General features: G+C 38.5%; 1 protein-coding gene and 1 long non-coding RNA gene across 2 annotated transcripts in view; both read right to left on the bottom strand.

Annotated features, from left to right (window-relative positions):
• Window positions 1-26,329, bottom strand: part of BCAS3 (BCAS3 microtubule associated cell migration factor) — a 589,753-nt gene that overhangs the window by 194,317 nt on the left and 369,107 nt on the right. The gene's annotated exons all lie outside the window — the stretch shown is intronic.
• Window positions 14,807-24,797, bottom strand: LOC129649694 (uncharacterized). Its single transcript, XR_008713219.1, has 2 exons — window positions 24,090-24,797; window positions 14,807-23,984 (listed from the first exon to the last, which is right to left on the bottom strand). It is a non-coding gene; the product is annotated as an uncharacterized LOC129649694 (long non-coding RNA).

Below are 26,329 nucleotides of genomic sequence, written 5' to 3'. Positions count from 1 at the left end.
CAGGCTAGAAGAGAAAGAGGATAAACATCTTCAAAATATTAGGGGTCAGGGGGGTCGGGGGGGAATTGCCAACCAAGAATTCTATACCCGGAGAAGCTGTCTTTCAGCAATGAAGGAGGAATAAAGACTTTCTCAAACAAACATAGCAAATCCATACTCTGTTCTGATCTGCTTCATTTGAGCACAACCAGTGGGCCTGAAGAGTTTCAGGCCTTACCACAGAAGCATGGGCTCAGGCCAGGATCTAATCATCTCTTGTCCGTTACCAGTCATATCAACTAATTAAATAAAATTTTATATCAAATTGCCAATTTTCTGCCAACTTCTAGAAATTCAATGACAGAAGAGAAAGTCTGGCCTCATGGAGCTTATATTCTATCCCTGGGCTCTACATAGCTGTGTTATTTTCTCCTCCTTTCAAGTGCAGCATGGCTAGGAGAATTTTATTTATGTGCCTGAATAACAAAGCCTCCTGTGGTTAATGCCATCTGTGAAGGTAAACTGCTGCTTTCTGTTCCACTGCAGAGACACACAGAATGGGGCTAATGCTGTCTGATAAAGGCAGCAAGTATCAGCCCCCATGTGCTAGCAAGGTCCACCACTTGCTGTAACAGTCCCTCTGAGCTGTCTCCTCATACTTGTAAGGCACACCTGTTACCCAAGTACCTGACAATCAACTCTTGGATACCTTGGAGGCAACTGACAACATTCAGTAATTCTCTCACATCCTCTGACAACACAGGGTCAACATTTAAGCCAAATTATTTTCTACCCAGTAGTTTCCAGTTTAACAGAATATGGGCTCAGTATTTATTTATCACAGCTTGTTGCCTGTATAGTTTAATTGCTTATCTATGGCCATAATCATTTTCTGTCTTGGTTTATCTGCCAAGATATTTTTAATGAAATGATGTATCATCTTCTCAAACTACTCATTATAAAGAGAAAAGAGAATATTGTAAAGCTCTTGGGATTAATATAAAAATGTACAAGGGCTTCTCTGAGCTTTTAATCAATCCTTCACAACAAGTCCCCTACACTAATGACTTAATGATGTTTGGCAAAACACAGAGCACTGAATCTGGTCTCAGACACTAGAATATCTTTAATACTGAGAATTAATTACATAGCAACTCTATGCTAATATATATCTCTAAAAAAAAAAATCTCAGAGAGCAAGAGCTTATAAACATGTTTTTATGAAATATCACAGCAAACACAAAGGCCTCTCCATGATATACAACCGAATATCCTGCTGAAAGTATCTAAAGGGAGTTTTTGTAGAAAAAGGGTCCCCAACCTCCAGGATCTAACGCCTGATGATCTGAGTGGAGCTGAGGTAATAATAATAATATAGGGCACACTAAAGATAATGTGCTTGGATCATCCCCAAACCATCCCCCTCAACCCCAGTCCGTCTTCCATGAAATCACTCCCTGGTGCCAAAAAGGTTGGGGACCACTTTTCTGGAAGATGGATGCCCCTAGGCCTAGAAGAAATTGGACTACAAGAAAAGGACTGTATCATTCCATCTGCAAATTTCTAGTAAGTACAGACATTCCCCCCTGCCCTCTGGAGCCCATCAGGTTATTCTTGTGTTAATGACCTCACACAGCAGACAGAGCCAGTCTTTCTGATTCTCTTTCTTGTAGAATGATTTCCCTAAAGCCAGTGTTGGGCAAAATGCCACTAATACCACCATAAAGCCCCACAGTGCTTGAAGGGGGAGGCAAGAGATAGAGGGGTTAGGAGGTAATCAAGCTTACAGATTAAAGCTTACTAAAGCTACAAGATGAGCACAGCTCTTGGTGTTTATTAACTCTTCTAGTACTGAGCACTCCTCCCCCACCCTCATGGCACAAATCACAAAGGTCTTTTCATCAATGGACCTCAAAGGCAGGCCTGCTTTAAGCTTCCAAGTACAGCATCTCTACTGGAGTGTTCTTTGGTATCTGTCGGTCAGGCAACAGTCCCTGCTTTTCCATGTAACATTAGAGTTATTCACGCCTGCAGACGATGAGATCTTTCTATACATGCATTGACATCTGTGAGGGCTGAGTACTGTAAGCACTATATTCTAGACTTTTTCTTTTCCCCAAAGGCCTTTTTCTAACACACGCAGACACACAAAAGGCCTTTTTCTGTGAGAACAGGAGACTGTAATAGGAAAAAGTTAAAATAAGAAAAAACAAAGAAACATCAGAGCAAAAAAAAAGACAAACCAATTTTGATTACAATTCAATGGTTTATATCAGGACCTGCTCCACTAATCTACTCAGGTGGAAGGTGTCCTAAGGATTAATTTTTTTCTTTCTTCTTTTTTTTTTTTTTCCATAAGACAGGCTTATGTGAGGTATTTACCAGGAATACCTACCACAGCCTGGGGATCTAACTCAGGCTTGCCTTACAGGACACAGGGGGCACCAGCTCTGTGCCACAGTGCAGCTGCAGTGCTGTGGCACCAGGATGTGCAGGGCATCCTGGCCGCTTTTCTTGTAGCCCAACTTCTTCTAGGCCTAGGGGCATCCATCTTCTAGAACAGCAGTCCCCAACCTTTTTGGCAGGATGCCCTGCGCATCCACTTTACCAGTACTGAACCTCCATCTTTGAGTATATTAAAACAAAACCCAACAACTCCTTTTCCCCTCCAATTCCACAACCTAAGCCCAGAAAAACTCAGCGAGTTGGTGATGAACAGGGAAGCCTGGTCCATGGCGTCCTCATAAAGAGTTGGAAATGACTGAGTGACTGAACTGAACTGAAGCCTAGGAAAAACAGTCACATCATTTCTAGAATTTAACAACTATAGGACTTCTGTAATAAGCTAATGCTTATTATTTTGCAAACCTCCAGCATCTTCATTTATTATTTTTACTTTTGACATCTGGAATGGCTATATATATCAGGTTGTTCAATTTAGGGGTACCAATTCCTAAGGGATATTTATTTGATTTGAAGTCATGAAAAATTTCCCACCTCGATTTGATAAATTACATCCCTTCATCCTTACCACTAACTTAAAAGTTATGTAAATTATCCAGATGAACAAAAACAATTTACGATTATAATGTTGTTAAATGAATTAGATAACAATGACTACAGCTTCCCAGTTATAGTTTGAGACAGATAAATTTATACTTTATTGATAGCAGGAGCAGAAAGCCTAATCACTAAACGCCAGCACAGTCTGGTTTCTGTAGGGTAATGACCTATCTCTATATTCATAACAACAATCTCATTCATCATAATTCACATTAAAAAAAAAAAGAAAAAGAACTCTAGTCAAGCTAATGGAGGAAATGTGTGAAAAGTGATTGGCTGGGTAAAACTCTGTATGCAGCTGGAGGGCCCTAATTGATCATATTGTGCTGCAACTAAGCCTTCTGCTAGCGCAACAGATCTTTATCTAACCACATTTCAATTGATTTTCACTGATAGTCTTCTTTCTTATGTCTAAGGCTTAAAGTACTAAACTAATAAAAGGATAAAAGACTTTGTAATACAGATTTCAAAATATAATGTCCAAGCAGGACTTCCACGGAATAAGATGGCAGGCTGGGTGTGTATAGCCCACCACATATATAAGAGCCAGAATCTGTGAATTTGGGAGGTAATTAAAAAAAGAAAATGTTTAGGATTTTAGTTTGTATTTCAGAGCCCAAGGCAAAACACTCAAAGATACAAATGTCTAATATTTACTCTATTTTAGGATGCAGAAGTATAAGACAAAAGATTATCCATTTAGTAGCTCTTATACAGGTTTTCATGTAATATAAAAATTTGTTTTATTGGTTTAGTACAGTATCAAGAGTTGGTCGCCTCATTAAATACTCCTTAGTTTAAAATTAAGTCAAGTACAACGGCTACACATTATTCATCTTTCAGATGAAAGACCTACTGGATTAACTGAACACAAAACCAAAAATCTCAAAATAGAATTAATGTATAGAACTTAGAACGAAAGTGTAACCTGAAGTATAAACTGTCATTAGAAGTTAACAGTTTAATTGACATACAATAAACTATGTAGATTAAAGGGAACAATTTGATGTTATGACATATGTACATACCTATGAAACCATCACCACAAACAATGTGTCCATCCCTGCCAAAGGTTTTCTCAGATGACAATCTACTTTTCACTTCACCAGACCTCTATACCAGAAACTGTTCACTAGCTTTGTATTACCATGGATTTGTTAGCATTTCCTAGAATTTTATATAAATGAAACCAAATAGTATATTTTTTTTTGGCCAGATTCCACTGACATTTTGAGATCTATCCGTGTTATCAAAAATTCATTTTTAGTGCTGAGTAGTATCCAGTTTCATGGATAAATACCAATTTATTTATAGATTTATTTGTAGATGAACATTTGAGTTGTTTTCAATTCTTAGCTACTACAAATATGGCTGTTATTGAATTCTGATATATGATAAAATTAAGAAACTGCTGAACTGCTTTCCAAAGTGTTTGTAAAATTCTGTACGTCCAGCAATGGTATATGAGGACTTCAGTTGCTCTATGTCCTTGCCAAGACAAGGACAATATTTTGGTCAATATTAGACAATCTGATAAGTACACAGTAGTGTCTCAAATATAATTAAGAGTTTTTATATATTCACATAACCTGGACATAAGCCTTTTATCAGTTGTGTGAATTGAAAATATTTTCCCCTAATGTGTGGCATTCCATTAACAGTATCAGTAGAAGAACAGATATTCTAGACTTTGATGAAGTCTGCTCTGTCAATTTTTCTTTTATGGATCATACTTTTGTTATGAAAACTAAGAAACTATATTTTTTCTTTAATAGGCTATACTTTTGTTATCAAAGCAAAGAAACTATAGCTTTTTTTTAATGGACCATACTTTTGTTATCAAAACTAAGAAAAAATTGATTTCTCTATCTTTTGTTATTGTTGTTTTTATTATTTCCACTTTGATCCTTATCCTAGTGGAAGGTAAGAATTGAAGTCACTGATCTGAATCCTTTCCTTATTAGGTATTTAGTGCTACAACTTTTCCTCTAAGCACTCTGTTAGAGCATTCATCCCATAAACTTTGATATATTGTGTGTTAATTTCTACTCCATTCAAAATAATTTAAAAAATTTTTTCTTAAAACTATGACTTACTTAGAAGTGTTTATTTTCAAATATTTGGGGATTGTTTTCAAATATCTCATGGTATTGATTTCTAATGTAATTGCACTGTGGTCAGAGAACAAACTGTAGGATTCAAATCTTTTAACTTTATTGAGGCTTCTTTTATGGCCCAGAATATGAATCATCATAGTAAATATTTTATGTACATTTTTTTAAAAGGTGGTTCTGCTGTTGGTGGTTGTTGGTTTTTTTTTTTTTTTTAAATAAATGTCTATAAGATTAAGTTGTTAATAGTGTTATTCAAGTCTTCTATATCCTTGCCAATTCTTTGTCTTTTTATTATTGAGAGAGGGATGTGGAAATCTTCAACTATAATTGTGTGTTTGCCTAATTCTACTTGTAGTCAGCTTTATTTCATATGGTTTGAAACTATAATCAGACGCATAGACCTTTAGAATGGATATGTCCTCTTTAGGAATTAATACCCTTAATGCTATGAATGTCCCCTTATTTTATAATAATATTTTTCTGATGTCTATTTTGTCTATTAATATAACAGTTCCTGCTTTCTTCAGTTTTCACTGGTGTATTATTTCCATCCCTTTACTTTTATCCTATTTGTATCTTTAATTGGGTTTCTTGTAGACAAACTATGGTTGAATCTTCCCCTTTGATCCAATCTGACAGTTTCTGTCTAATTTTAATTGGGTCTTTAGGCCATTTATATTTAATATGACTTTTGGTATGTTGGATTTAAATCCACCATGATGTTGTATATTTACTATTTGTCTATATGTTTTTTTCAGGGGTGGTTCCTTTTATTCTCCCCTTGACTTCTTTTGGAGTAACTGAATATTTTTAGGATTCCATTCTATCTAATTTGTTATTAGCTATATAACTGGTAAGTTTAGTGGTGGATTTAGCATATGTTTTTAACTCATCGTTAAAGATCACCTTGAAGGAATATCATACCACTTCACATACAGTATAAAAACCTTATAACTTTTTAACACAGCCTTAAAGCAATTTAATTATGATGTGCCTTATGTCATGCTTTTAAGTTCTGTTAGGCAAAACTGCAATAGTTTAGGAAAAATTTTGCCTCACTGAGGAGGAAAAAACTTTCTGTGTATTATTCCCATTTGCCTATAAATTATGAGATTTTCCACTATTACCACTGGAAACAGAGGATTCCCAGTCCTGTGAGGGCACTGGTAAATGTTCACTCTAACCCTTATAAGTGGTTCCTTCCTGGGTCTTGGGTAGTTTCTCATGTGCTGATCAGTACTCAGCTGAAGGCTTATAGGATGTCCTCTGCAGATCTTTAGAGCTAGCTATCTGTACAGCTCTCTGTTCTCTAGTACTGAGCTCTGTGAATACAAGCTTCTTGGCCTCCCCAAACTCCCAGCTTCCTCTTTTCCTCTGAGAAAGACCGCTGTGCTCTATGCGGACCCCCCCCCCCCCCCCCCGTTACACTGCGTCCTGCTCATGGGCCAGCACAACTGTAGGACTCGCTTCATTTGCTTTGCATCTCTCAGGGTAACTGCCTAATACCCAATACCTTGAAAACCACTGTATTATACAACTGTCTACCTTATTTTTTTTCAGGTGGAAGGATATGTCTGATACATGCATTTATTGCAGGCCTTGTAAAATTCCATGTACAGTGTATCCAACTAATGTTTAGAAAATGAATGCCAACTATTTCACCTTTATGAAAATCAACTGAGAGAAACTGAACAAAATCTACTTTAAATTAAATTAGTAAAAAATGATCCATGTCCACAAATATCCTTAGCTTAAACTCCAATTCATGATCTTATCACCAACACCAATTTCTGCTTCTCAGATGGTTTTTAACATCTACATAACAAATGAAAAAATATACTGATTTTTCTGATTTTGTGTTTATTTATGAAGATTGGTGTTAAGATTTTCTAAAGTATACTGAGGAATCCTTAACTAAAAGAATCCTCTCACAGCAGTTGCAAAACCCCAAACTAAGTCATTACACTTCTGTGTAAAAGACTGGACACATGTTAATCTTCATTCTAGATTTCATACATACACACACACACACACACACACACACACACAATCTGTTAAGTTTAAAATGATTTACTATTTTGCTTCAAGTAAAACACTTTAAAAGTCATTTAAAAACAGGCTTATTAGCAATACAAGGCACTGTCTAAACACAGGAATGAAACTGGGTATCTGAATTGTTGAACAGACACATTTCCTGTTTATGAGATCTTAATAATTACCATGAAACATATTCCAATTTTAAATAATGTGTTAGATCAAAGCACAGTAAGAATCCCTTATATTGCTCCTTAAAATAGATGATGGTTTCAGATGGTTAAGAAAAGAACAGGCTCCTGCCTAATGTGCCCATGGATGGGAGCATATTTATCCACACTAGTATCTTGAGGTGAGATTTTTCTGTTTGTGGGCACTAAGAAACTAGGCGAAATGACCAGAAATCAGTTTTCACTACTCTGGATCTTTCAACATCCTAGGACATTACTGATGCGAACCTAAGTCTTTGCAAAACCACACTATATTGTAATTAGAATACAAGGTATGAGCAGTTATATTTACAGTGACTATAAGCCCTCAAAAGAAGTTAATGAACTGAGGCTGACCTTGATCACTGACTCAGATCCTGTAGCACAGGGCAGTACCTGCTCCCTCTCCCACATTGGCCAACCTCTGCTGCAACAGTAATCAATTTGCCGTCTTGATCTCTCAAGCATATCATACATTTTTTGATCCATCATTAAGCCTCAAACTTGTGGCCTAATTAAATTACTGAGGAAAGACACTTTGGAATTCTAGACTTTGGCAGGAGAAAAAGCAGAGATGAATATTTGAGTAAGGTGAGAAAATTATTACCTAATCTCCATGGGGTTATTTATATTCAAAGTCGCTGTTCAAAATAAAATTTTATTTGACTGCGTTTTTTAAACACAAAACGATGTCCAACCATTTGCAGCATGGTAATTAAATGCCAAACATAAAACAAAGGAGAAGGAAGAAAGAGAAAAGGCTCAAGGGACAAGACAGCTCCACATGACAGGTGTAAACAGATATGGAGGTGGTGTCTAAGGGTCATCAAGGTGATCTTCCAGAGTATAGAAGTTACATGGGAGAAACTGTGGAAGGACAGAAAAGAGCTTAGAGTTAGAGAAATGAAAGGAAGACACAGAGAGATAGATCAGAAAAAAGAAAAGTCAAGCTTGATCTTCCAAATAAAATAACCTAATGAATTTTGTCAATAGGCATAAATTTCAGTTGTTTCCAATGAATGATAAAAGCCAATGGGGAAATCAAATTACTTCTAGAATTAAGAGACAGGCAGTGTCATACCAGAGAGGAAAGAAAACAAACCTATAGTTGGTGCAAAGATCACAAAGTACGTTTTAGCAGCAAGGTAAAACCCCATGCAGAAGTGGCCAGGATGGTGAAAAACAGACACGGGAAACAGACGAGATAAAGCAACAGAGAAGAGTAAAGGAAAACTGCAACTAATTATAAAAACACTAAAAAACAGAAAACAAACCCTAGCCACTTCCCTTTACATGGAATGGCTGTCCAAATACTGCTATATGTTCAAACACACCCCGTACAAGAAACCCAATGAGGATGATGTTAGTCACTCAGTCATGTCCAACTCTTCGTGATCCCATGGACTGTAGCCTGCCAGGCTCACCTGTCCATGGACTTCTCCAGGCAAGAATACTGGGCTGTTCCCTTCTCCAGGGAATCTTCCAGACCCAGGGATCAAAACTGGGTCACTGCAGGCAGATTACCATCTGAGCCACCAGGGAAAGACTAGTCCTCATAAACCCAATTTCCCCCTCCACCACTGGGCACCTACAGCATTATATTCATCGAAGGCTCTTCTGTGGCATTTAGCTTACAGTCCAGTTAACTATACATATTTCTATCCCAGTAGATTGTAAATTTCAGTTAAGGATCATTTTTCATAGTATCTAGTACCTCATGTCCAGGACACAAAAGACTGCTGGGTTTGTTGTGGCTGTTGTTTAGTCGCTAAATTGTCTGACTCTTTTGTTACCCCATGGACTGTAGCTTGCCAGGCTCCTCTGTCCATAGGAATTTCCCAAGCAACAATACTGGAGTGGGTTGCCATTTCCTTCTCCAGGGGATCTTCCCGATCCAGGGACTGAACCTGCATCTTCTGCATTAGCAAGCGGGTCCTTTACCACTGAGCCAACCAGGAAGCCCAGAGTGCTGGGTAGGTACCCACTGTATCATGTCAGAAACTTAAAAATACTGATGATGAGGTTTCATTTTTCTCTCAAAAATCTAACTGATTACATGTCTGGGAGAGAGGGTAGTTTTGGCAAGAGACTGGCCATGAAAAGATCTGAATTTGAAGTCCAGATATGGCAATATTGTGCTGTATAAATTTATGCCTATATATTATTCTTGCTGAGTTCTACCTTCTCTTAAGGTGGCAAGATTACACATTCTAAGATTATGATTCTCTCTTCCCTGAACTCAAAGCATTTACTATCTGTACATTAATTGTGTGATTGATCATAGAATGCCTTGTGGCATTTCGTCATCTTTTAAGTAATTCAAATGCATTTATGTCTCATTTTTCCCAACCATAGCTCCTTGAATCGAGAAAGGCACAGTTTTCTTGTCTCCCACACTGCTAAGAACAGAAAGACACAGAGAGCATTCAATAAATACCAGCCTATTTCATAGAATGAATTTCTATTTCATAGAATGAATCGATTCTTTAAGAAAATGCTCAGAGGGCTGTCACCTAGTGTTTGGAGGCTCCGTCACAAGTTGCCTTTTAACTGGAAGGAATTGGGAAGGAAGACTGACGAAGCCATCAGTTACAGGAGCTTCTTTATAGGACAAAAATATGCCAGGAAGGAATTCAAGGCTTTTTGCTTGTTGTTCAGTCGCACAGTCATGTCTGACTCTTTGTGACCCCATGGACTGCAGCACACCAGGCCTTCCTGTCCCTCACCATCTCCCAAAGTTTGCCCAAGTTCATGTCCACTGTATCGGTGATGCCATCTAGCCATAACCCGCCAAAAGAAGCTACCCGGAAAGGTGTTTTGTTTTGCAAGGATGAAAAGGAACTGGGCAGGGGTATCACCCTAACTAGCAGACACCAGGGAAAGACTTATCAAGAGACTTGGTTTCCTTTTTTCAGTGATAAGTCCAAGCAGCAAGTATCTACTTTAGCAATGATCATTACCATCACAAAGAATTAGGTGTGTCCCATGGTGGCAGTATCTGGATTTACAGGACCGTACTTTGACTCCAGCTCTAGTACTTGGTAACTGTGTTGATATTACTTAACATCTCTAAGTCTCATTTTGCTCATCTATAAAATATAAAATAACAACTCCTTCCTGAGTCCATTCAAGAATCGAGCAGCAACATGGATGGACCTAGGGATGACCACACTAAGTGAAGCAAGTCAGAAAGAGAAAGACAAATACCTTATGATATCACTTATATGTGGTATCTTAAAAAATGATACAAATGAACTTTTTTACAAAACAGAAACAGGCTCACAGACACAGAAAACAAACTTACGGTTACCAAAGGGGAAAGAGGGGAAGGGATCAATTGGGAATTGGGGATTAACACACTACTATATATAAAACAGATAAACAAGGACCTACATGACAGCACAGGGAAGTATTAAAATAACCTATAACGGAAAAGAATCTGAAAAAAATAGATATACATGTATATGACTAACTGAATCACTTTGCTATACATCACTGCATGTCAACTACAATTTTAAAAAAAAGAATAAAAGAAAGAATCAAGAAAATCTAAGTATACGTGTGCGTGCTTAGTCGCTTAGTCATGTCCAATTCTTCCTGACCCCATGGACATTAGCTCACCAGGCTCCTCTGTCTGTGGAATTTTCTAGGCAAGAATACTGGAGTGGGTAGCCATTTCCTACTCCAGGGGATCTTCCTGACTCAGGGAGCAAACCCATGTTTCCTGCATCTATCTGCAGGTGGATTCTCTACCACTGTGCCACCTGAGAAGCCCATATATATAAAATAGATAACTAATAATAACCTACTGTATAGCACAGGGAACTCTACTCAATAGTCTGTAATGCCCTATATGGGGTAAGATGCTTAAAAAGAGTGGATCTATTAATAACTGATTCACTTTGCTATACATCTGAAACTAACACAATACTGTAAATAAACTATATCCCAATAAAAGTTATTTTTAAAAAGGAAATGTAAACTATGTAAGTGAAGAGTCCTCTAGAACTTAGAATGGTTTTTACAAAATCATACAACGAATGCCCTGTGAGTGCTTGACACTCCTGAAGTAGGTGTGGTCACGCTAAACCATGGTGGGCAGTAAGGTTCCTATATTTTAGACAGCATCTGGGTGCAAAGGTGGGTTTACCATAATTCCTTTGGATCCTGGGACTCCCTCTGAGAGAAAAGTCTTAGCACTCTGGGCCCTAACAAGGCTTCCTTTGGAACGTACCAGATAACTGAAGAAACTAAGAGGCAAGGGTGCTGAGAGGAGTTAGATTCGAACAGCTGGAAACTGTCACTGCGCGCGCTGTCCCAGGAGGCCCCTCGGCGCTCTGCTTCCTGGATGACACCCAGATGGAGAACCACCTAGGGTTCAGTGTCCTTCAGTCTGAATGTCCCTGTGGGGTCTGTGGTTCCGCCTTCTCACAACAGTCCAGCAGAGTGGTCTAACCAGGAAATCCCATGCTGGGGTTAAGGGAACATTCTTACCCATGAAGAGGCATCATAGCTATCATACACTACCAGTAAGATACTAACTTATAAGGACCTAGAAAATTATGAACCGAGTTTAATACAAAAACTACATCAGACATAATTCAATATTTCCTTGCTGATTTGGAAGACAGTTCAGTATCTTGCCACTGTTGCAGAATTACTCTATACATGACTCCATGGTCCTCTGAGTGCTTGCTCTCTCTCAAGGGTTTTATAAATTTTCCAGTATCAACATTTCCATCACCACCACCCCCCCTCCAAACAGTCATGTCTTTATCATTGATTTCAGTGACTAACTGAAATAGGATCACTTCAATTAAGTCTTTGGCTTACTTGAGTTTTGTTTATTTCTCTGACTCCTGGATAAATGGAATATGACCACTCTGTAAGCTATATTCCAGAAAGACTCTGGGATGAAAACTTTAAATCGCTAAAGAGGATTTCCCTGGTGGTCCAGTGTTTAAGAATCTGCTTGCCAATAAATGCAGGGGACAGAGGTTCCATCCCTGCTATGGGAAGACTCCACATGCTACAGAACAACGAAGCCTATGAGCCACATCTACTAAAGCCTGTGCATTCTAGAGCCTGTGCTCTGCAATAGTGAGAAGCCCACCACTGCACCTAGAATGTAGCCCCTGCAGCAACAAAGACCCAGTGCAGCAAAAAATAAATAATAAATTTTAATTAAAATTAATTTTTTAAATTAAAATAATAAACTACTAAAGAATTTGAGTGACTCCGCATTGGAAAAATGTACTGTCGTTATTCCTTCAAACATAAAATATCTTAGGGTCAAGTGTTAAAAGAAACTATCCTGACTCTTGAGAGTTGAGAAACGTTGACCCCCTACATTTTAGTGTAGAAGAAATGTCCTGTTCAATAATATTTATCATGTGTGTTGCACTGTTTCGCTCTTAACAGATACACCATCATCTACTCTGGTGGCAAACACATTCTAAGTATTCTAAGTATACTGGACCACACAAAAGGTATTCAACCAAAATCTGTCTGATGTGAAGAAAACGTTGCCCTGACCTTTCACAGAGTAAGACCAAACTTACAGACCTATTTTACAACCTGAACAAGACATGTATGTATATAATTTTTTTAAGGAAAAAATTAGAATACCATGTTGATCCTCTTGAATGTCTCAAATAATAAGACCTTAAGCATGTAAGTAATTCCCTCTCCTCTCTCACATTCCACCAGGGGTGGCTCCTCTGCCTTGGCTAGAGAGCCAGTTCCTCCCTCAAGGAGGGCACTAAGGCAGGAATCAGTTTCAGAGAAACAAGTGTAGCCCTAAACTGGTTTACTTATTATTTTTGTTTTCAACAACAAAAAGCTGAAAACTGCAAAATGCTATTAGAGAAGTCTGCTGAAATAAATGCAGAGTCCAAAAAAATCAGTGAACCATACCAATAAGGTTTATTACTGGGATCATCTTGGTCTTGCTGCTGTATAACAGACTGTAGCATGGAAAAAGGCAGTGAGGGATTCTCTCAGGACATCTCCAAATAAAATATAGTACGTATATCTGTCCTTTCCCTGGAACCATGTAATAGGAGAAAATTTTCTTTCTGTGGAGGCAAATACATTTGAAACATCTCTCTGTTGGGAATTAAAACAAAAACAAAAACAAAAACACCTAGGTGTCAGAAACACTTCCACAATTCTATCGCAATTCCTCCCTCCAGAAAGACTCTCACTTACTCCCATCCCATAGAGAACCAAAATCTTCCTGAACCGTACATATTCCTGTAAGAGCGGCAGCTCTATACACATAGCAGTCCCTGTCAAGTTTATTTACCCAAGATATTTCCCAAAGAGAGGTCTTCAATTTTTACTTAAGAAAAAAACACTGCAGGACCAGATACATACATATCATTGAGGGGAGTAAAACCATCTACATACTGACCAAATTTTATATTCAATGAACCAAATCTACAATCAGCCTGTAAATGTAAATCAGCTCTACATTTATCTGGCTATTAAGCACAAATTTAGGATTTCTTAGTAGAAGGAATCCAATTTAGCTATGGCATTAAATGTGTGCTTTTTTTCCTTTCTGAGAGGGAGTAATATAATTGAATTCTGTCCATCATAGCAGATCAGGGCTGCTCATCTTTGTCCAGCCATCGTGTCTGTGAAGGCCAGAGAAAGCAGTAGTGATACTCTTCCAGTACAAACTACTAGTTAAATATCAGCTGAGGAGAATGAGTTCAACCAACCAAACAGCAACTGAAACTGGATTTGCGGAGGCTGGTGTGTGTGTGTGTGTGTTGCGGGGGAAGGGACAGATGACTACCCTCAACCAGCAACCACCCTTGCCCTTGGCTGACATCACCTTTCCAGATGGCTAGCTCAACCACTGCCAGATTGTTTAAAATAAATACATCGTCTGTATTTTCACTCTAAAATGTGTACGCTGAGGTGCAGAAGGCAAGAAAAGAAAAAGTCACTGATAAAATCACGTGATTGATCAAATACCGCTTAAACTCCCAGGCACGTTTGGTGGCACCGTCTCTGTCTTGTAAAGTATTGAAAAGCCCTGGGCTCTGGGATAATGATAGAAGAACAACTGCTTTAAATTAAATGCAACAAGCAGGCCTTGTAACAGGACCAAAATCCATCCCAGGTTTTTCCTAAATTCCAAAGGCACCAAACTCCTCTTTTCCAGTATTTGATAAGAAATGCTTAACACTTTTCTTTTCATATATTTCCTGTAATTACACATTTATAACAAAATGTGGATTTACTTGGCAGCCAAACCAAAGTGTTTCATATTGCTTTTCAATTGCAACCCTTGCTGCTGAAATACAGTATACTAAAAATGAAATAACTTTTCTATTTTAATGTGGTTATAAGCTTCCTGCTAGGCAGCAACCTAATTGAGACTTTTGATGTTCGTTGTTTTTTTTTTTTAAAGACACACTATTCTTCATCATCTACAGAGTGTTTTAACTATAGATCTCTTGCAGTCTTCCCAAAGTTGACACAGGGGAGGGGGAGGGTGTGGGAGGAGGAAGGCCACTTTATCAAAGTCATTGGAAATACAAGGTATTAATTATGTTAAATGAAGAAATATGGGCATTTGGTTACTTTTGTGGGTCAGAAATATTTTAATCTGACGCTGCCAGCCAGCTGCCTTTCCCTGAACAGCCTTCTACATTTCTACCAGTTGCAGAGATACATCAAAGCTCCAAAAAGTGAGGAAAGCAGCCACCAGCAGGGCCTTTTCCCGTCCCCCAACCAAGGTCACAGTTTCAGCTAGAGAGACAGCAGCACTATCCACTATGATCAGTAAGAAGGCCATGACCTTTTTCACATTTTGGAAGTATGTATAGATGTTAGAAAAATTGGTACACCCTTAGCCCAAAGCAGGAAAAAACAAAAAAGCCTCGGTGAATGGAAAATAAAACTTTTGTGATATTTAGAAAAGAAAACAAATGGTGTTCTCGATTGCTCCCGGTCAAAGCAGAGCTGGCTCACACAGATGCAGCTGACTTCTAAGCTTTGCTAAGTCGGCCAAGCACACGGTCCAGAAGCAGAGTTACAGGGAAGGGAAACAGAGCTGTCGGCCCCGATGCCTGAATGCACTTTATTAAAGCGACGCATGGAAACTTTGGATAGGAACAATCAAGGAAACGAACAGCAATTACGTAAATGCCACAGATTTCCTGTATGACCAGAGCAGGGACTTCTACAAGGTCACCTAGTAACATCTGAAAAAAATCCATTCAGCATACTTTATAAAGGCTTTCTGATCAAGAAATCAATCATGTGTTAAGAAGTCAGGTCACTATAACGTGCAATAATTGTGCAAAACAAAACAAACCCAAACAACAACTCTACTTTAGACCATAAAAAACAAACTTTCAGTGAACTGTACTTTCCTGCACTTCATTTCTATTTTTGATTCTAATAGCATATAAGCATTTTGGGCAAAGATATTTACAGATGATCTACTGTCAATAAATATTTTATTTGAATCATAACTACTGCATTTGTTCTTCTTTGACTTAAATTGCAGAAAATTCTCAAAGGAATCAATTTGACTGTGGGCACTAATTTACAGAAACAAATCCTTTGCATGTAATATACAGGCACACAGAACTTTTCTGTTCTAGGATTGGGTTTTGAGGGCCCTAATGGTAGAATTTCTTAAAGGTAGGAATTAATCAGAATAAAACACGACTATACCATGTTTGTCTTGAACCTTACACTACATTACAGGTAGAGGGGTGCGTCTTTTAGGTAAAAATACAACAAACAAAACAGAATAACCAAACCCCAGACTCAAGTGAAAAGACAAAGACCCTCCCTTTCCCTGACTCTGAAAAGAAACGGATGAAGCCAAGGGCCTTTTCACTGTTGTTGACTCATTTCAACCTTATCCAAATGTTTGCGCTTCACTGTAGCCCTCCCACCTCCTTGAAGATGTTGAAAACTGCACAAGATCTCTGTATAAAGATATTCATTACGGAGCTGCCTGGACTTTTTCTAATCTAAATTCAATAAAAATCCACATATCATGAGTCAGGTTTACCAACTGATTTTAAGTCAGGAATAAAAGGAGTTAGAAACACATTCACCAGCAATGCACAGTTTTCTCCCTCATTTCACATACTACTTCTCGGAATAAAAAAGGAGTGATAAGAAATCTCACTTTTTTTGATAGTTCATTGCTGTTAGAGGTGACAACTATCACAAGGAATCTAAAACTAAACCAAACTAGACCTCTTTCAGCTGACGCTTGGGTATACCTTCTCTGAAATTAATACACAGCAATGTTCAATTTTGAAAATAAGCAGAAGTAGACATATTGATTTTCTGTTTCTATGTGTAATTCTTATTGAGTAATCAAAGGCAAAAAAAAAAAAAAAGTCCTAGCTGAGACAGTGAGGACTATAACTCTCTTCTCAGGCTTTAAAGGATAAATTTTATGAATACACGTGGATTCATAAGTTTGTCCTTTAAATGAGAAAAATTATGTACGTATATTTGATTTGTTGATGTTATATTGAGTCAAGAAAATATGCAAGCTGGTATATAAATAATTTCTCTCCTTTATACCTATAAGAAAACAAATACATTTCTGACAGTAGAACATGTGAACTTCATATCAATTTTCTGAGCTTTTAGCATTTCCATTACTTGGCAACTTGTGCATTTGTTAGCATTTTCTAAATACATAAGACCTTTATTTTACATGAATGTAGTCTGGTTTTCCCACTGATGTCTAAATAAAATTCCTTTACAGCAGTTTCCTTACTGCCTCATGGACTGTTCCTCTTTCTCTCTTTAAAGCAAATACCAGAATCATGCTATTGGTGCAACTTGAATTTCATTGTTAAGACATGAATGTTGAAATTATTCTAAAGTCTGGATGAAGACAGCCTGATATTTGATGCAATATTAATGCAATTTGCTTCATCTCAACTAAAGATTCAATACCAAAATTACCAACAATTACAATACGTTAATTCAGTAAAATACTTTTGAAAAAGGTACCAGCCTTGTAGGTCTAACTTGATTTTTCAAAATGACTCAGAGATTTAGCCTAATTACATGAAAGCAGCCGATGTTGGATTAAAACAAATACCAACCACAAAAAGTCATGCACATATTCCAGCACTCTGAAAAATGACTGAAACACTTAAAAAAAACTTGGCATAAAGGTGCAGATACTAACATTACAAGAGCTTTGATGGGTCATATAAAGAATAAGAAGTCACCTCCCAGATGTTTGAAGGACAAGAAAATAAATCTTTCCATGTAGAAAAAAATATCTGAGTATAAGCAAAATATCCATGATTAAATAAAATTTTAGGTGAATGAAACTGACTAGCATTTTACAATATTAATGCTAATGGTTCATCACAGTCTTGTTTGCATGTTTAACAGCTCCCATTAAAACAAACAGAAAAAAGACGTGTATGCAGGAAGGAGACGGGAAGGGAAAACTAAAGCCATACATGGTAAGAATGGAGATAGAAGAAATATCAAATCAGCCAGAAATATACAATAGCAGTTTCCAATGTTGGGTCAGGAAATAAGGTAGAGAAAAGTTGCAATCTAAAGAGAAAACACTTTTAGGAAATGGCAAAATTAAAACAGAAGTAGATATGTAAAATAGATGAATGAAGACAAGGTCTTCCTGCACCAAGGGAGTTGTTTAGGAGAAACAGTGTCCGTTTGTGGCCAGCGATAATACTTTCCATTCAATAGAGTTTGCAGCTTGCTGATTCATATGATTGCAGGCTGGCGCCCTGCTGGCGAGCCTCTCCACTGAAATTAAATCCACTCTCTTCAGTTATAAATTATAATGCTCTATAAACAACACTCCCATTGGGAATGGGGAGAGAGAGAAAGGGAGGAAGAGAAGGAGAGGGAACAGTGGAAAAAAAAGAGGAAGGGAGGGAGGCAGAGGAAAAAAAAAAGATCCGGAGAGGGAGAGGTTTCTGCATAGTCCACTCACTGTTTAATGTTCTGCTCTTCTGCAACAAACAAGGGGAGTAACTCTTCCCTAGATAGCACTCCTGCTGCAATTCCTCCACTATTTGATGTAGAGCCCAGAGAGGAACGTGGGACAGTAATGTGAGTCTATGAGGAAAAGCACTTAGGAATCAATGAGTATGCAAGAAGAAAACATAAAATAGATTTTATACATGGATTTTTCAAATCCATTATTGAATAGATCTTTGGAGTCCCAGGGGACCACCAAAATAAAATAAAATTTCTGATTCTATTTAGATAAATTAGGTCTACATATGGCACATTTTTTGATATCCAAATCAGTCAGAGATATTCCCTCAAAATGCCCAGGCAAGTAAAGGAAACATAGAAAAGCAAAGATAAAAAGAATGATGCCCAAATGGCTACACACAAGGAGTCCAGGACGAAAAGAAAGTTCAGTGATCTGATTACCCAGAGATGAAACACATTTTTAATGAATATCCATATCAGAATTCAATGTTAAATTTACAGGAAAGTGATACCTCAATTGTTTAATGTTAAAGGGTCTGCTGGTCATTTTTTTCTTTTAAAGGTGTCTTTGAAAGGAAAAAAAAAAAAAACAGAAAACATTCAGTTTTGTCAATTAGCTAAATAACTCTTGAAAAGAGTCCATCACAGAGTTGGTTTGAACACATCAGTTTCAGGGCATTACATTATATCTATATTCCACGTTTCTTTTGTGCGTCAGTCTTGCTTAGGAGTGATTTATGCCCCAAAATGGGATAGAAACAACTATTGTCATATGGCAATTAGTATTCCAAAGGATCACGTCCACGGGTTACTCATCAACCACAAAAGAACACGGTTCCATATAAGAAAACACCTTTGAAATTTCTTACTAAATGATGAACCTGCACATAAAAATGTCAGGGGAGGTCAGGGCTGGAGGGAAGGAGAGAGGGAGGCAGGGAGGAGGTGGGGAAGAGGAGCCAGGCTGGTCAAACCTAGGTTTGAATGTGATCTAGGAAAACAGCAAAGCCTGCAAACCCAAGAAGTGTCTTCACTGAGGAAACTCAAGGCAAAGAGAATCCCCCACAAACCCCAGACGTGCATTTCCGTCTCTCATTTACACAGATCCAGTATTACTCCCATTCTCCCTCCCAAAGTAACAAGATGAATGCCAACTCCAGCTTCCTACTTCAGTCACAGGGTAGAGAAGGAAAGGAAAGAAGACTGAGATTTCAGTTTTAGGCTTGAAGTAATTATATCAAGCTAAATTCCGAACTCTGGGAAAAAAAGAAAACAAAAACCAAAAACTTTAAAATTGGCACATTGACTCAAATCTTAACCAGAGAATCAGGCTTAGGAACAACTCAGATTTTGCACACACTCTCTCTCTCTCTCTTTTTTTTTAAATGTGTCTAGCTGACTGTCTCTGTCTCTCTGCTCTTGGTTGTGGTGCATACCAAGTAAATTATTTGCTGATAGGTGAATCTCAGCAAAGGCTTTTTCTTCCTTTGAATGCCTGGTGAGCTTGTTGGGAAAAGTCATTTAAGTCACTTAAAACAATCCCATGAAAAGTAAAACTCAATTCTGAAATAAGAGTATAACTTAGAGCTTAAAAATAAATTAAATAAAGGAAACATTAAAAGATAAATGGAGCAGGATGCTCTGTGGCTGAGGTAATCTGAGTGGAAAGGGAAGGAGGGTTACGTTAATAAATGATTAAAAGGCCTTAACAAGAGCCTATCAGGTTGACCAGGAAAGCATTCTTCGCCTCGGCTCCTCCTCGAGACCACCTTTTTTACATTTGTTCTCAGTGCTGATCAATATGGTTTTCATTTGCTGATTTCCATAATGCCACATGTGATCTGCCAGCCTGACATAATGAAGCTGGAAAGAGCTGAAGTCATTTGAGCATTCTCGCTAGCATGACTGTCGCCAGTTCACCAAATGCCTATTATCTGAAAGCCAGTGTTTTTCTTTTGCTTATTGACAAATACCAGCAGCGTGTGCCCCTAGACAGATGTAAAACCTCAGCACTGGGTGACAAATTTAAATTAAAATTCAAGTTAAATAGTACACTTTTTCCTGGAGCTTTTTTTTTTTTGCCACCACTCAAACTGTAATTTAAGTTTGATTAAATAGAGAAAAACAAGATGTGTGAATTATCCATTTCTGAACACAAATGCTCATTTCTCTTGATAAAAACAATGTATCACAAAGAATAAAGCACACATCCTTGATGATGCCACCAAAGCCTCAGGAGATATTTAAGTTCAAGTTCTCCTATAAAGATAACAATTTAGTTGACTTACTACTACTACTTGCCTCTGGTAACATTCACAGAAATTCATATCAGATTATGCTTATCAATTTTTTAACTCCCTATTAAAATTTCTTTAATCTATGCTCTAGGGTGGAGAAAGATTTTTATGATATGTAAGTATCTCATGCTTTTTTCTTTTCCATTGTATAGCAAAACTGAGTTTGTTGAGGTCATCTCACATAAGAGAACCATGCAGAGATCTTCCATGATGCCTGAAAGGTCTCATTACAAGTTCTGTGTGTTGTACACTGGTCACTTTTCTATATTCAAAAGACAATTTCAAGGAAAACTCCAGACAGGAACACATTTTTGAAATGATTTCTTTTGCCTTTTGCAAGCCAAAAAAAAAAAAAAAAAAAAAGCCAAAGAAACAGTTGCATTTAATCAAAAGAACACTTTAAGTTTACATTTTAAAAATAAAACTATATTTCGAGCCAGTAACTTCATTCACAATAGATTTTATTCCTTTTTATGTTAAACTCATTAAATAATGAATATTCTGGTGATTAACCAACAGTCATGTTTTTGTTCTCAAGAATGTAAGAAACCTGTGGTGCCAGTTTAACACCGGAACTATGAAAACAAAATGAAAGAGTTTTGCCAAAAAATCTCCCTGAGTTTTCCCCAAAAGGTGAATGTGTCATGGCTGAGTCAGTGCCCAAAGTTTTATAAATAGTTCTATCTCCAAATATTGCGTTTGCTCCCAACACTCAGCTCAAAAATCTCTGCTTCACTACATGGGTTTTCTTCCTCACCTTTTCTCCTTCCCTCCCTCCCTTTTTCCCTACCTTCTTTTCTTCCTTCCCACCCTCCCTTCCCTTTTTATAAACCCTTATCTAGCAAAAGAGATGGCTGGCTCAAAAGAAAACAAAACAGAAGGCAGGCAGTGTAACAGACAAAGGTCCTTCGAGAACCACGTGGTCCCAGGGAACCAACACCAAGCTCACTTACTCAGCCCTTGCTTCCATTCTTTAAAAGAATGGATCTGTTTATTCTCCTTTCTCATGATTCCTTTATCACCAGCAAAGGGATACTTAAATGATGAGATCTGTAAACTGGCGAGTGCCAGATCATGGATTGTTCTGAAATGTTTGCTGTTGGTGGTGGTGTGTTAATTCCTTTGGAACAAACAGTAGCAGACTCTACCCACAAATAGAAAGATAAGAGTTGCGGCATCACCATGTTTTAAAGAATCTTATAAATGCTACTGATTTCTGATATTAAAGTTGATAATGAAGTTAAATAGTGAAGTTTAGCCAAAAAAAAAAAAAAAGGAAGAAAGAAAAGCCAGTATAAGGATTCTAAAGGTGCAGAGAATGCATTTCAGGGACCTTTCACTGGGACTCTGAGATTTCGGGATTATGGTAAAAGCAAAGGATAAAGAACATGTGGTCTGTCTAAAAGTACCAAGCTACTTTCTCTTATGAATTCCAAATTTAAGAAAATAAGAGTTGTCACATTACAATGGTGCGGGGGGTGGGGGGCTGGTGAGGTCAGATCTTTTAAGCACATTAAGTCATCTCTTTCCCTGTGAGAGTCATAGTAAAAAGTGTAACACAGCAAGAAAACAGAAAACAGAGAGAAAATATAATTTTGCCTAGACATGAAGCAGGGGGAGAGGAAGGAGTAATATTCCTAAACTCTAGTGGAACTGGTTTCAGACTACCCTATGGGATACTTAACACTAACATTTTGCTTCCCTTGAACATGGACTCAGTTGCCTTTAACTCTAAAATATCAGCCACCAAATCCAATTACGAGAAGTTACACAAGTAACTGTCACACTGAGAGCACTGTGTGAACTCACTCAGATGAACCCTCTCCCACCTCATAACATTATGGTAACAACATAGAATAGTTGGAAAAAACTCACAAAAGATGAAATCCTAATCAGAACAGACTTCTAAAGTGAGGTAATGAGGTAGAGGAGGGGACATGACAGGAAAGGGCCACTCTTAATTGCAGTAGGAACAGGAAGACAGAGAGAGTTCTACAGACAATTGACAAGCAGGGGAGAAAACTATCAAGGCTCTTTTGAGCTCTAGCGAACTCAGGAGGGTTAGAAGAATAATTGTGAGAGTAAGATGATAGAACAAAATTTTTTTTAAAGGACAAAGGAAAGGCACTATCTCCTGCAATGTCAAGATATCATAAGTAAGAAAATTCAGTAACAGGTGGTTCAGTGATAGAAAAAGCATCTCTGGGAGGCTGTGGATAGCTCCTCTGCTACAGGTGGGGAAATCCTATCCTTCACCGCCTCTTATAGGGAGGTGTACCCACCAAGCTCGAGGGCACCTCTTACCCTCCCAAAGGGAAATGACCAGGAATCTGCAGTCTTAGGATGGGTGTTGTTCTTTAGTCACTAAGTCGTGTCTGACTCTTTCCCGACCCCATGGGCTGTAGCCCACCAGACTCCTCTGTCCATGGGATTTCCCAGGCAAGAATACTGGAGTGGGTTGCCATTTCCTCCTCCAGGGAATCATCTCAACCCAGGAATCGAACACGTGTCTCCTGCATTCTTGACCATTTAAGCCACCAGGAAAGCCCCACAGTATTGGGATACTAGTCATCTTTAAAAAAAAAAAAAAACAACCATAATCTCAAGATCTTGCACTCTTCATAATAAAATGAAACATGAAATTCTGAACTGGATCCCTCGATCCTCTCTCGTATCTCGTCCCAGTTCAAGGAGGGGATAACCTAGTCTGCCCACCTTAGCCTCTCATTGTTTAGTCACTAAGTCATGTCTGATTCTCTGCCATGGCCTCTGCTTCCTGTCATAATGCTGCTCTCCACAGGCAGATAGAGGACCCTTGCTCTTCTCGCACTGGGTCACTCTGTGGGGTTGCTGCTTGTCACACGTCTTATAGAAAGTTTGCTGGGTGTTGTTAGCAACGTTTGCCATGTTTGGCGGAACGAGATCAGGATGGAAAGCTGTGGTCTATCGTCATCACCCCTATATCTGCAGTACTTGCAAGGGTGCCCAGAATGGGGCGGTTGTTCAAACATGGATGCTAAATGATGGAGAGCTTTAGAAGCAAAGCGAGGATCTGCAGGAGTCCTTAATATGTTTTTGTTGTTGTTGTTGTTTTAATAACAGCAGTAAAATTAAAGAAGTAGGAGAAACAGGAGGCAGCAGCAGTAGCAGTAGTAATTGGGGTCATCACAGCCTGCAGTGACCAGCTGGCGGTAAAGGTGAACTCTAGTTGTCTAGATGTGGCTCTCCAGAAATCTGTGGCTCAGGGCCTTATCAACAGCAGAGATTCACTCCCCTTAGATGGGTTCCCAGGGAATGCTGAACTACAAAAGAAGGTTTGAGTGAGGGTGGAAAAACCAAAATCTTGAGTAACGGAAGGATTTATAGTCACGTTTAGCACGTGAGAAATGAAACGATGAGGTAAGTACCTTATTAGTAACGCTCGGGTCAGGACCAGGTCAGGATGGGTTAAGACGGAAAGGCCCTGTCAGGAGCCCTGGAAACAAAGTGGATGGTGCGAGGCATTTTGGATGTGGCCTTAGTTTTCTGAGCTCCAAAACAGCAGCCACCAAATCCAATTATTAGAAATTCTACAAAAGCAAATCCAAGTATAATCAAGAAAGGCCAAGGAACAGGGAGAGCTGAGAAACCTGTCAGTGGAAGGCAGATAAAGAGAGGACCGCAGCATTTTATCTCGTGATCTTCAGTGAACTCTCTGCCAGGGGCAGAATTTTTGCTTTCTAGAACAGGTTGGGCTCTATCACACAGCTTGTCCCATGGTTCCCACTTTTCAGTCCACGTGGGTGGTAGTGATTATTTTTAATGTATTCCTCCTTCAATAAGTCATAAAGAAGCTTAGCTATTCAAATGACCACAATAAATGATGAGAAATAGCTCACTGACCCCTAAGCAGCAAAGACCCAGAAGGCAACACTTAAAACACAAACTGCCAAGAGTGACCTGATCGGGTTTCATAAATCAGGCCCTAAAAAGTGGGAATGAGAGCTCCAGTAATTGCAGCCTCCTGTCTGGGAGCGTACAGTAAAAATAGCCACAGTAAGCACTCCTCCCGGCCAATCAATAGAGTCCTATTAACCTCCCGGCCAATTACAGGATGATTGGCTAAGCAAACAAAGAATTACTGGCTGTTTAGCTGGGACTTCATTCAGGCCTCTCTCTTCCCCTGTTTCTCATTCTGTTCCTCTCCTCCCCACCCCCTTTCCTGTGAGGAAAAAAACCATCTGCAAACACCTGATATTCATCTAAGTCTCTGCAGTTGTACAGTCTTGTTAAATTGTTACCACCTTTTCCACAAGCAGTTTTGGCAATTAACCTCATGGCCAGGGACTTCAAAGAAAACAACTGTTGAGTTTAACCTCTCTGAGCTACCATAGATTCTTTTATGATTTTTCCTGAAACACTTTCATCCAGAGAGGAAAAAATGCAGACTGATAAAAACGAATGTTTATTTTAATATTTGGTTAATTTATTAAGGAGACGAATGTCCTCAGACATTTCGCCATAACGTGGTGTGTTCGCTTCTCCCAAGTCTCCACAAAGTGAGGTTTTATTTTAATTTACATTCCCAACACATGTGTGCTTCTCTGCTCGTCCACAAATCCTACATTTGCTGGAATCCAAGGATTTGATACATTTGACCCTCTCTTGCCCCTGTTCACAAATCTCTCATATGTTTCTCCAAACTGTTTAAAAGTTCAGAATGAAAACGGCATGTAAAATTAATGCTAAGAACCAAAGTTGCCATTAAAAATCTATTTTCATTTTATATTTTTACCCTCATAGATACACTTTTTACATTAAAAGCAAGGCTAATCCCCAACTCTCAGGAGAATAAACTACCAGCAATAAAGATCAAAATATATGACTGAACAAGCAATACAATTCTTCTTGAGTAATCTTGTGGCCTAAGTGTTTCAATGCAATTTATGCTATGTAACCAGCTTTTTACAGCTGTATATAATAATAATCATGGGCCTGATCTTACCAGCTGAAGGCAGGTTTGTGGAGGTGTGTTAACTCCTTCAGGCCACAAAGTTCATGTCAGAATTTTAACAAAAGTGCTTGAATATTGCGGAGATCCTGAGAGCGACGGATTTCTCCTCTGTCTCTGGCAAGGTCAGGCCTTGTAAAACTGCCGCTAATACTTCTGCCACTCTGTGAAGCAGAGAACTCTGCAGACGGGTTAGAGTATTTGTGCAGCTTTTCTAGAAGTAGAATGAGGTTGAAATAATAAATGTGCAGGAAAGGTAATAGAGTTTTTGTTTGGAATTTAATCACCCAATACCTTCATGTTATAATTAACTCCCCCCAAAGCCATACGTCACTGTTCTCTGGAAGATGACGTTCTGCAGTACAAGGCTATAGGATTGATGGTTTTATGAAGCGTTTGGCTTTAACCAAACAGTGCTTTTCTGCCAAAACTATCCCCAGCACCATTCCCAAGAATCTAGGGGAGAAAAGAGAGGGCAGAGTAATGCTGTAGTTTTTGGAGTCAGACAGACCCGGGGTAAAACTACTTTTGCTACTTATCGGCTGTGTTGAAAGTGGGCAAATACAACCGATTATCCGTATCTTGTAGGGATGCTGTGAGGAAACAGTGGAGTTGAGTCTATAAGGCACAAGTCACAAACTTTTACTTGGCCCATAC

Source organism: Bubalus kerabau, chromosome 4, assembly GCF_029407905.1.
Source record: "Bubalus kerabau isolate K-KA32 ecotype Philippines breed swamp buffalo chromosome 4, PCC_UOA_SB_1v2, whole genome shotgun sequence".
In the NCBI taxonomy this organism is placed as follows: domain Eukaryota; kingdom Metazoa; phylum Chordata; class Mammalia; order Artiodactyla; family Bovidae; genus Bubalus; species Bubalus kerabau.
The sequence above is the reverse complement of the archived record's forward strand: the minus strand, read 5'-3'. Positions and strand labels throughout refer to the sequence as shown.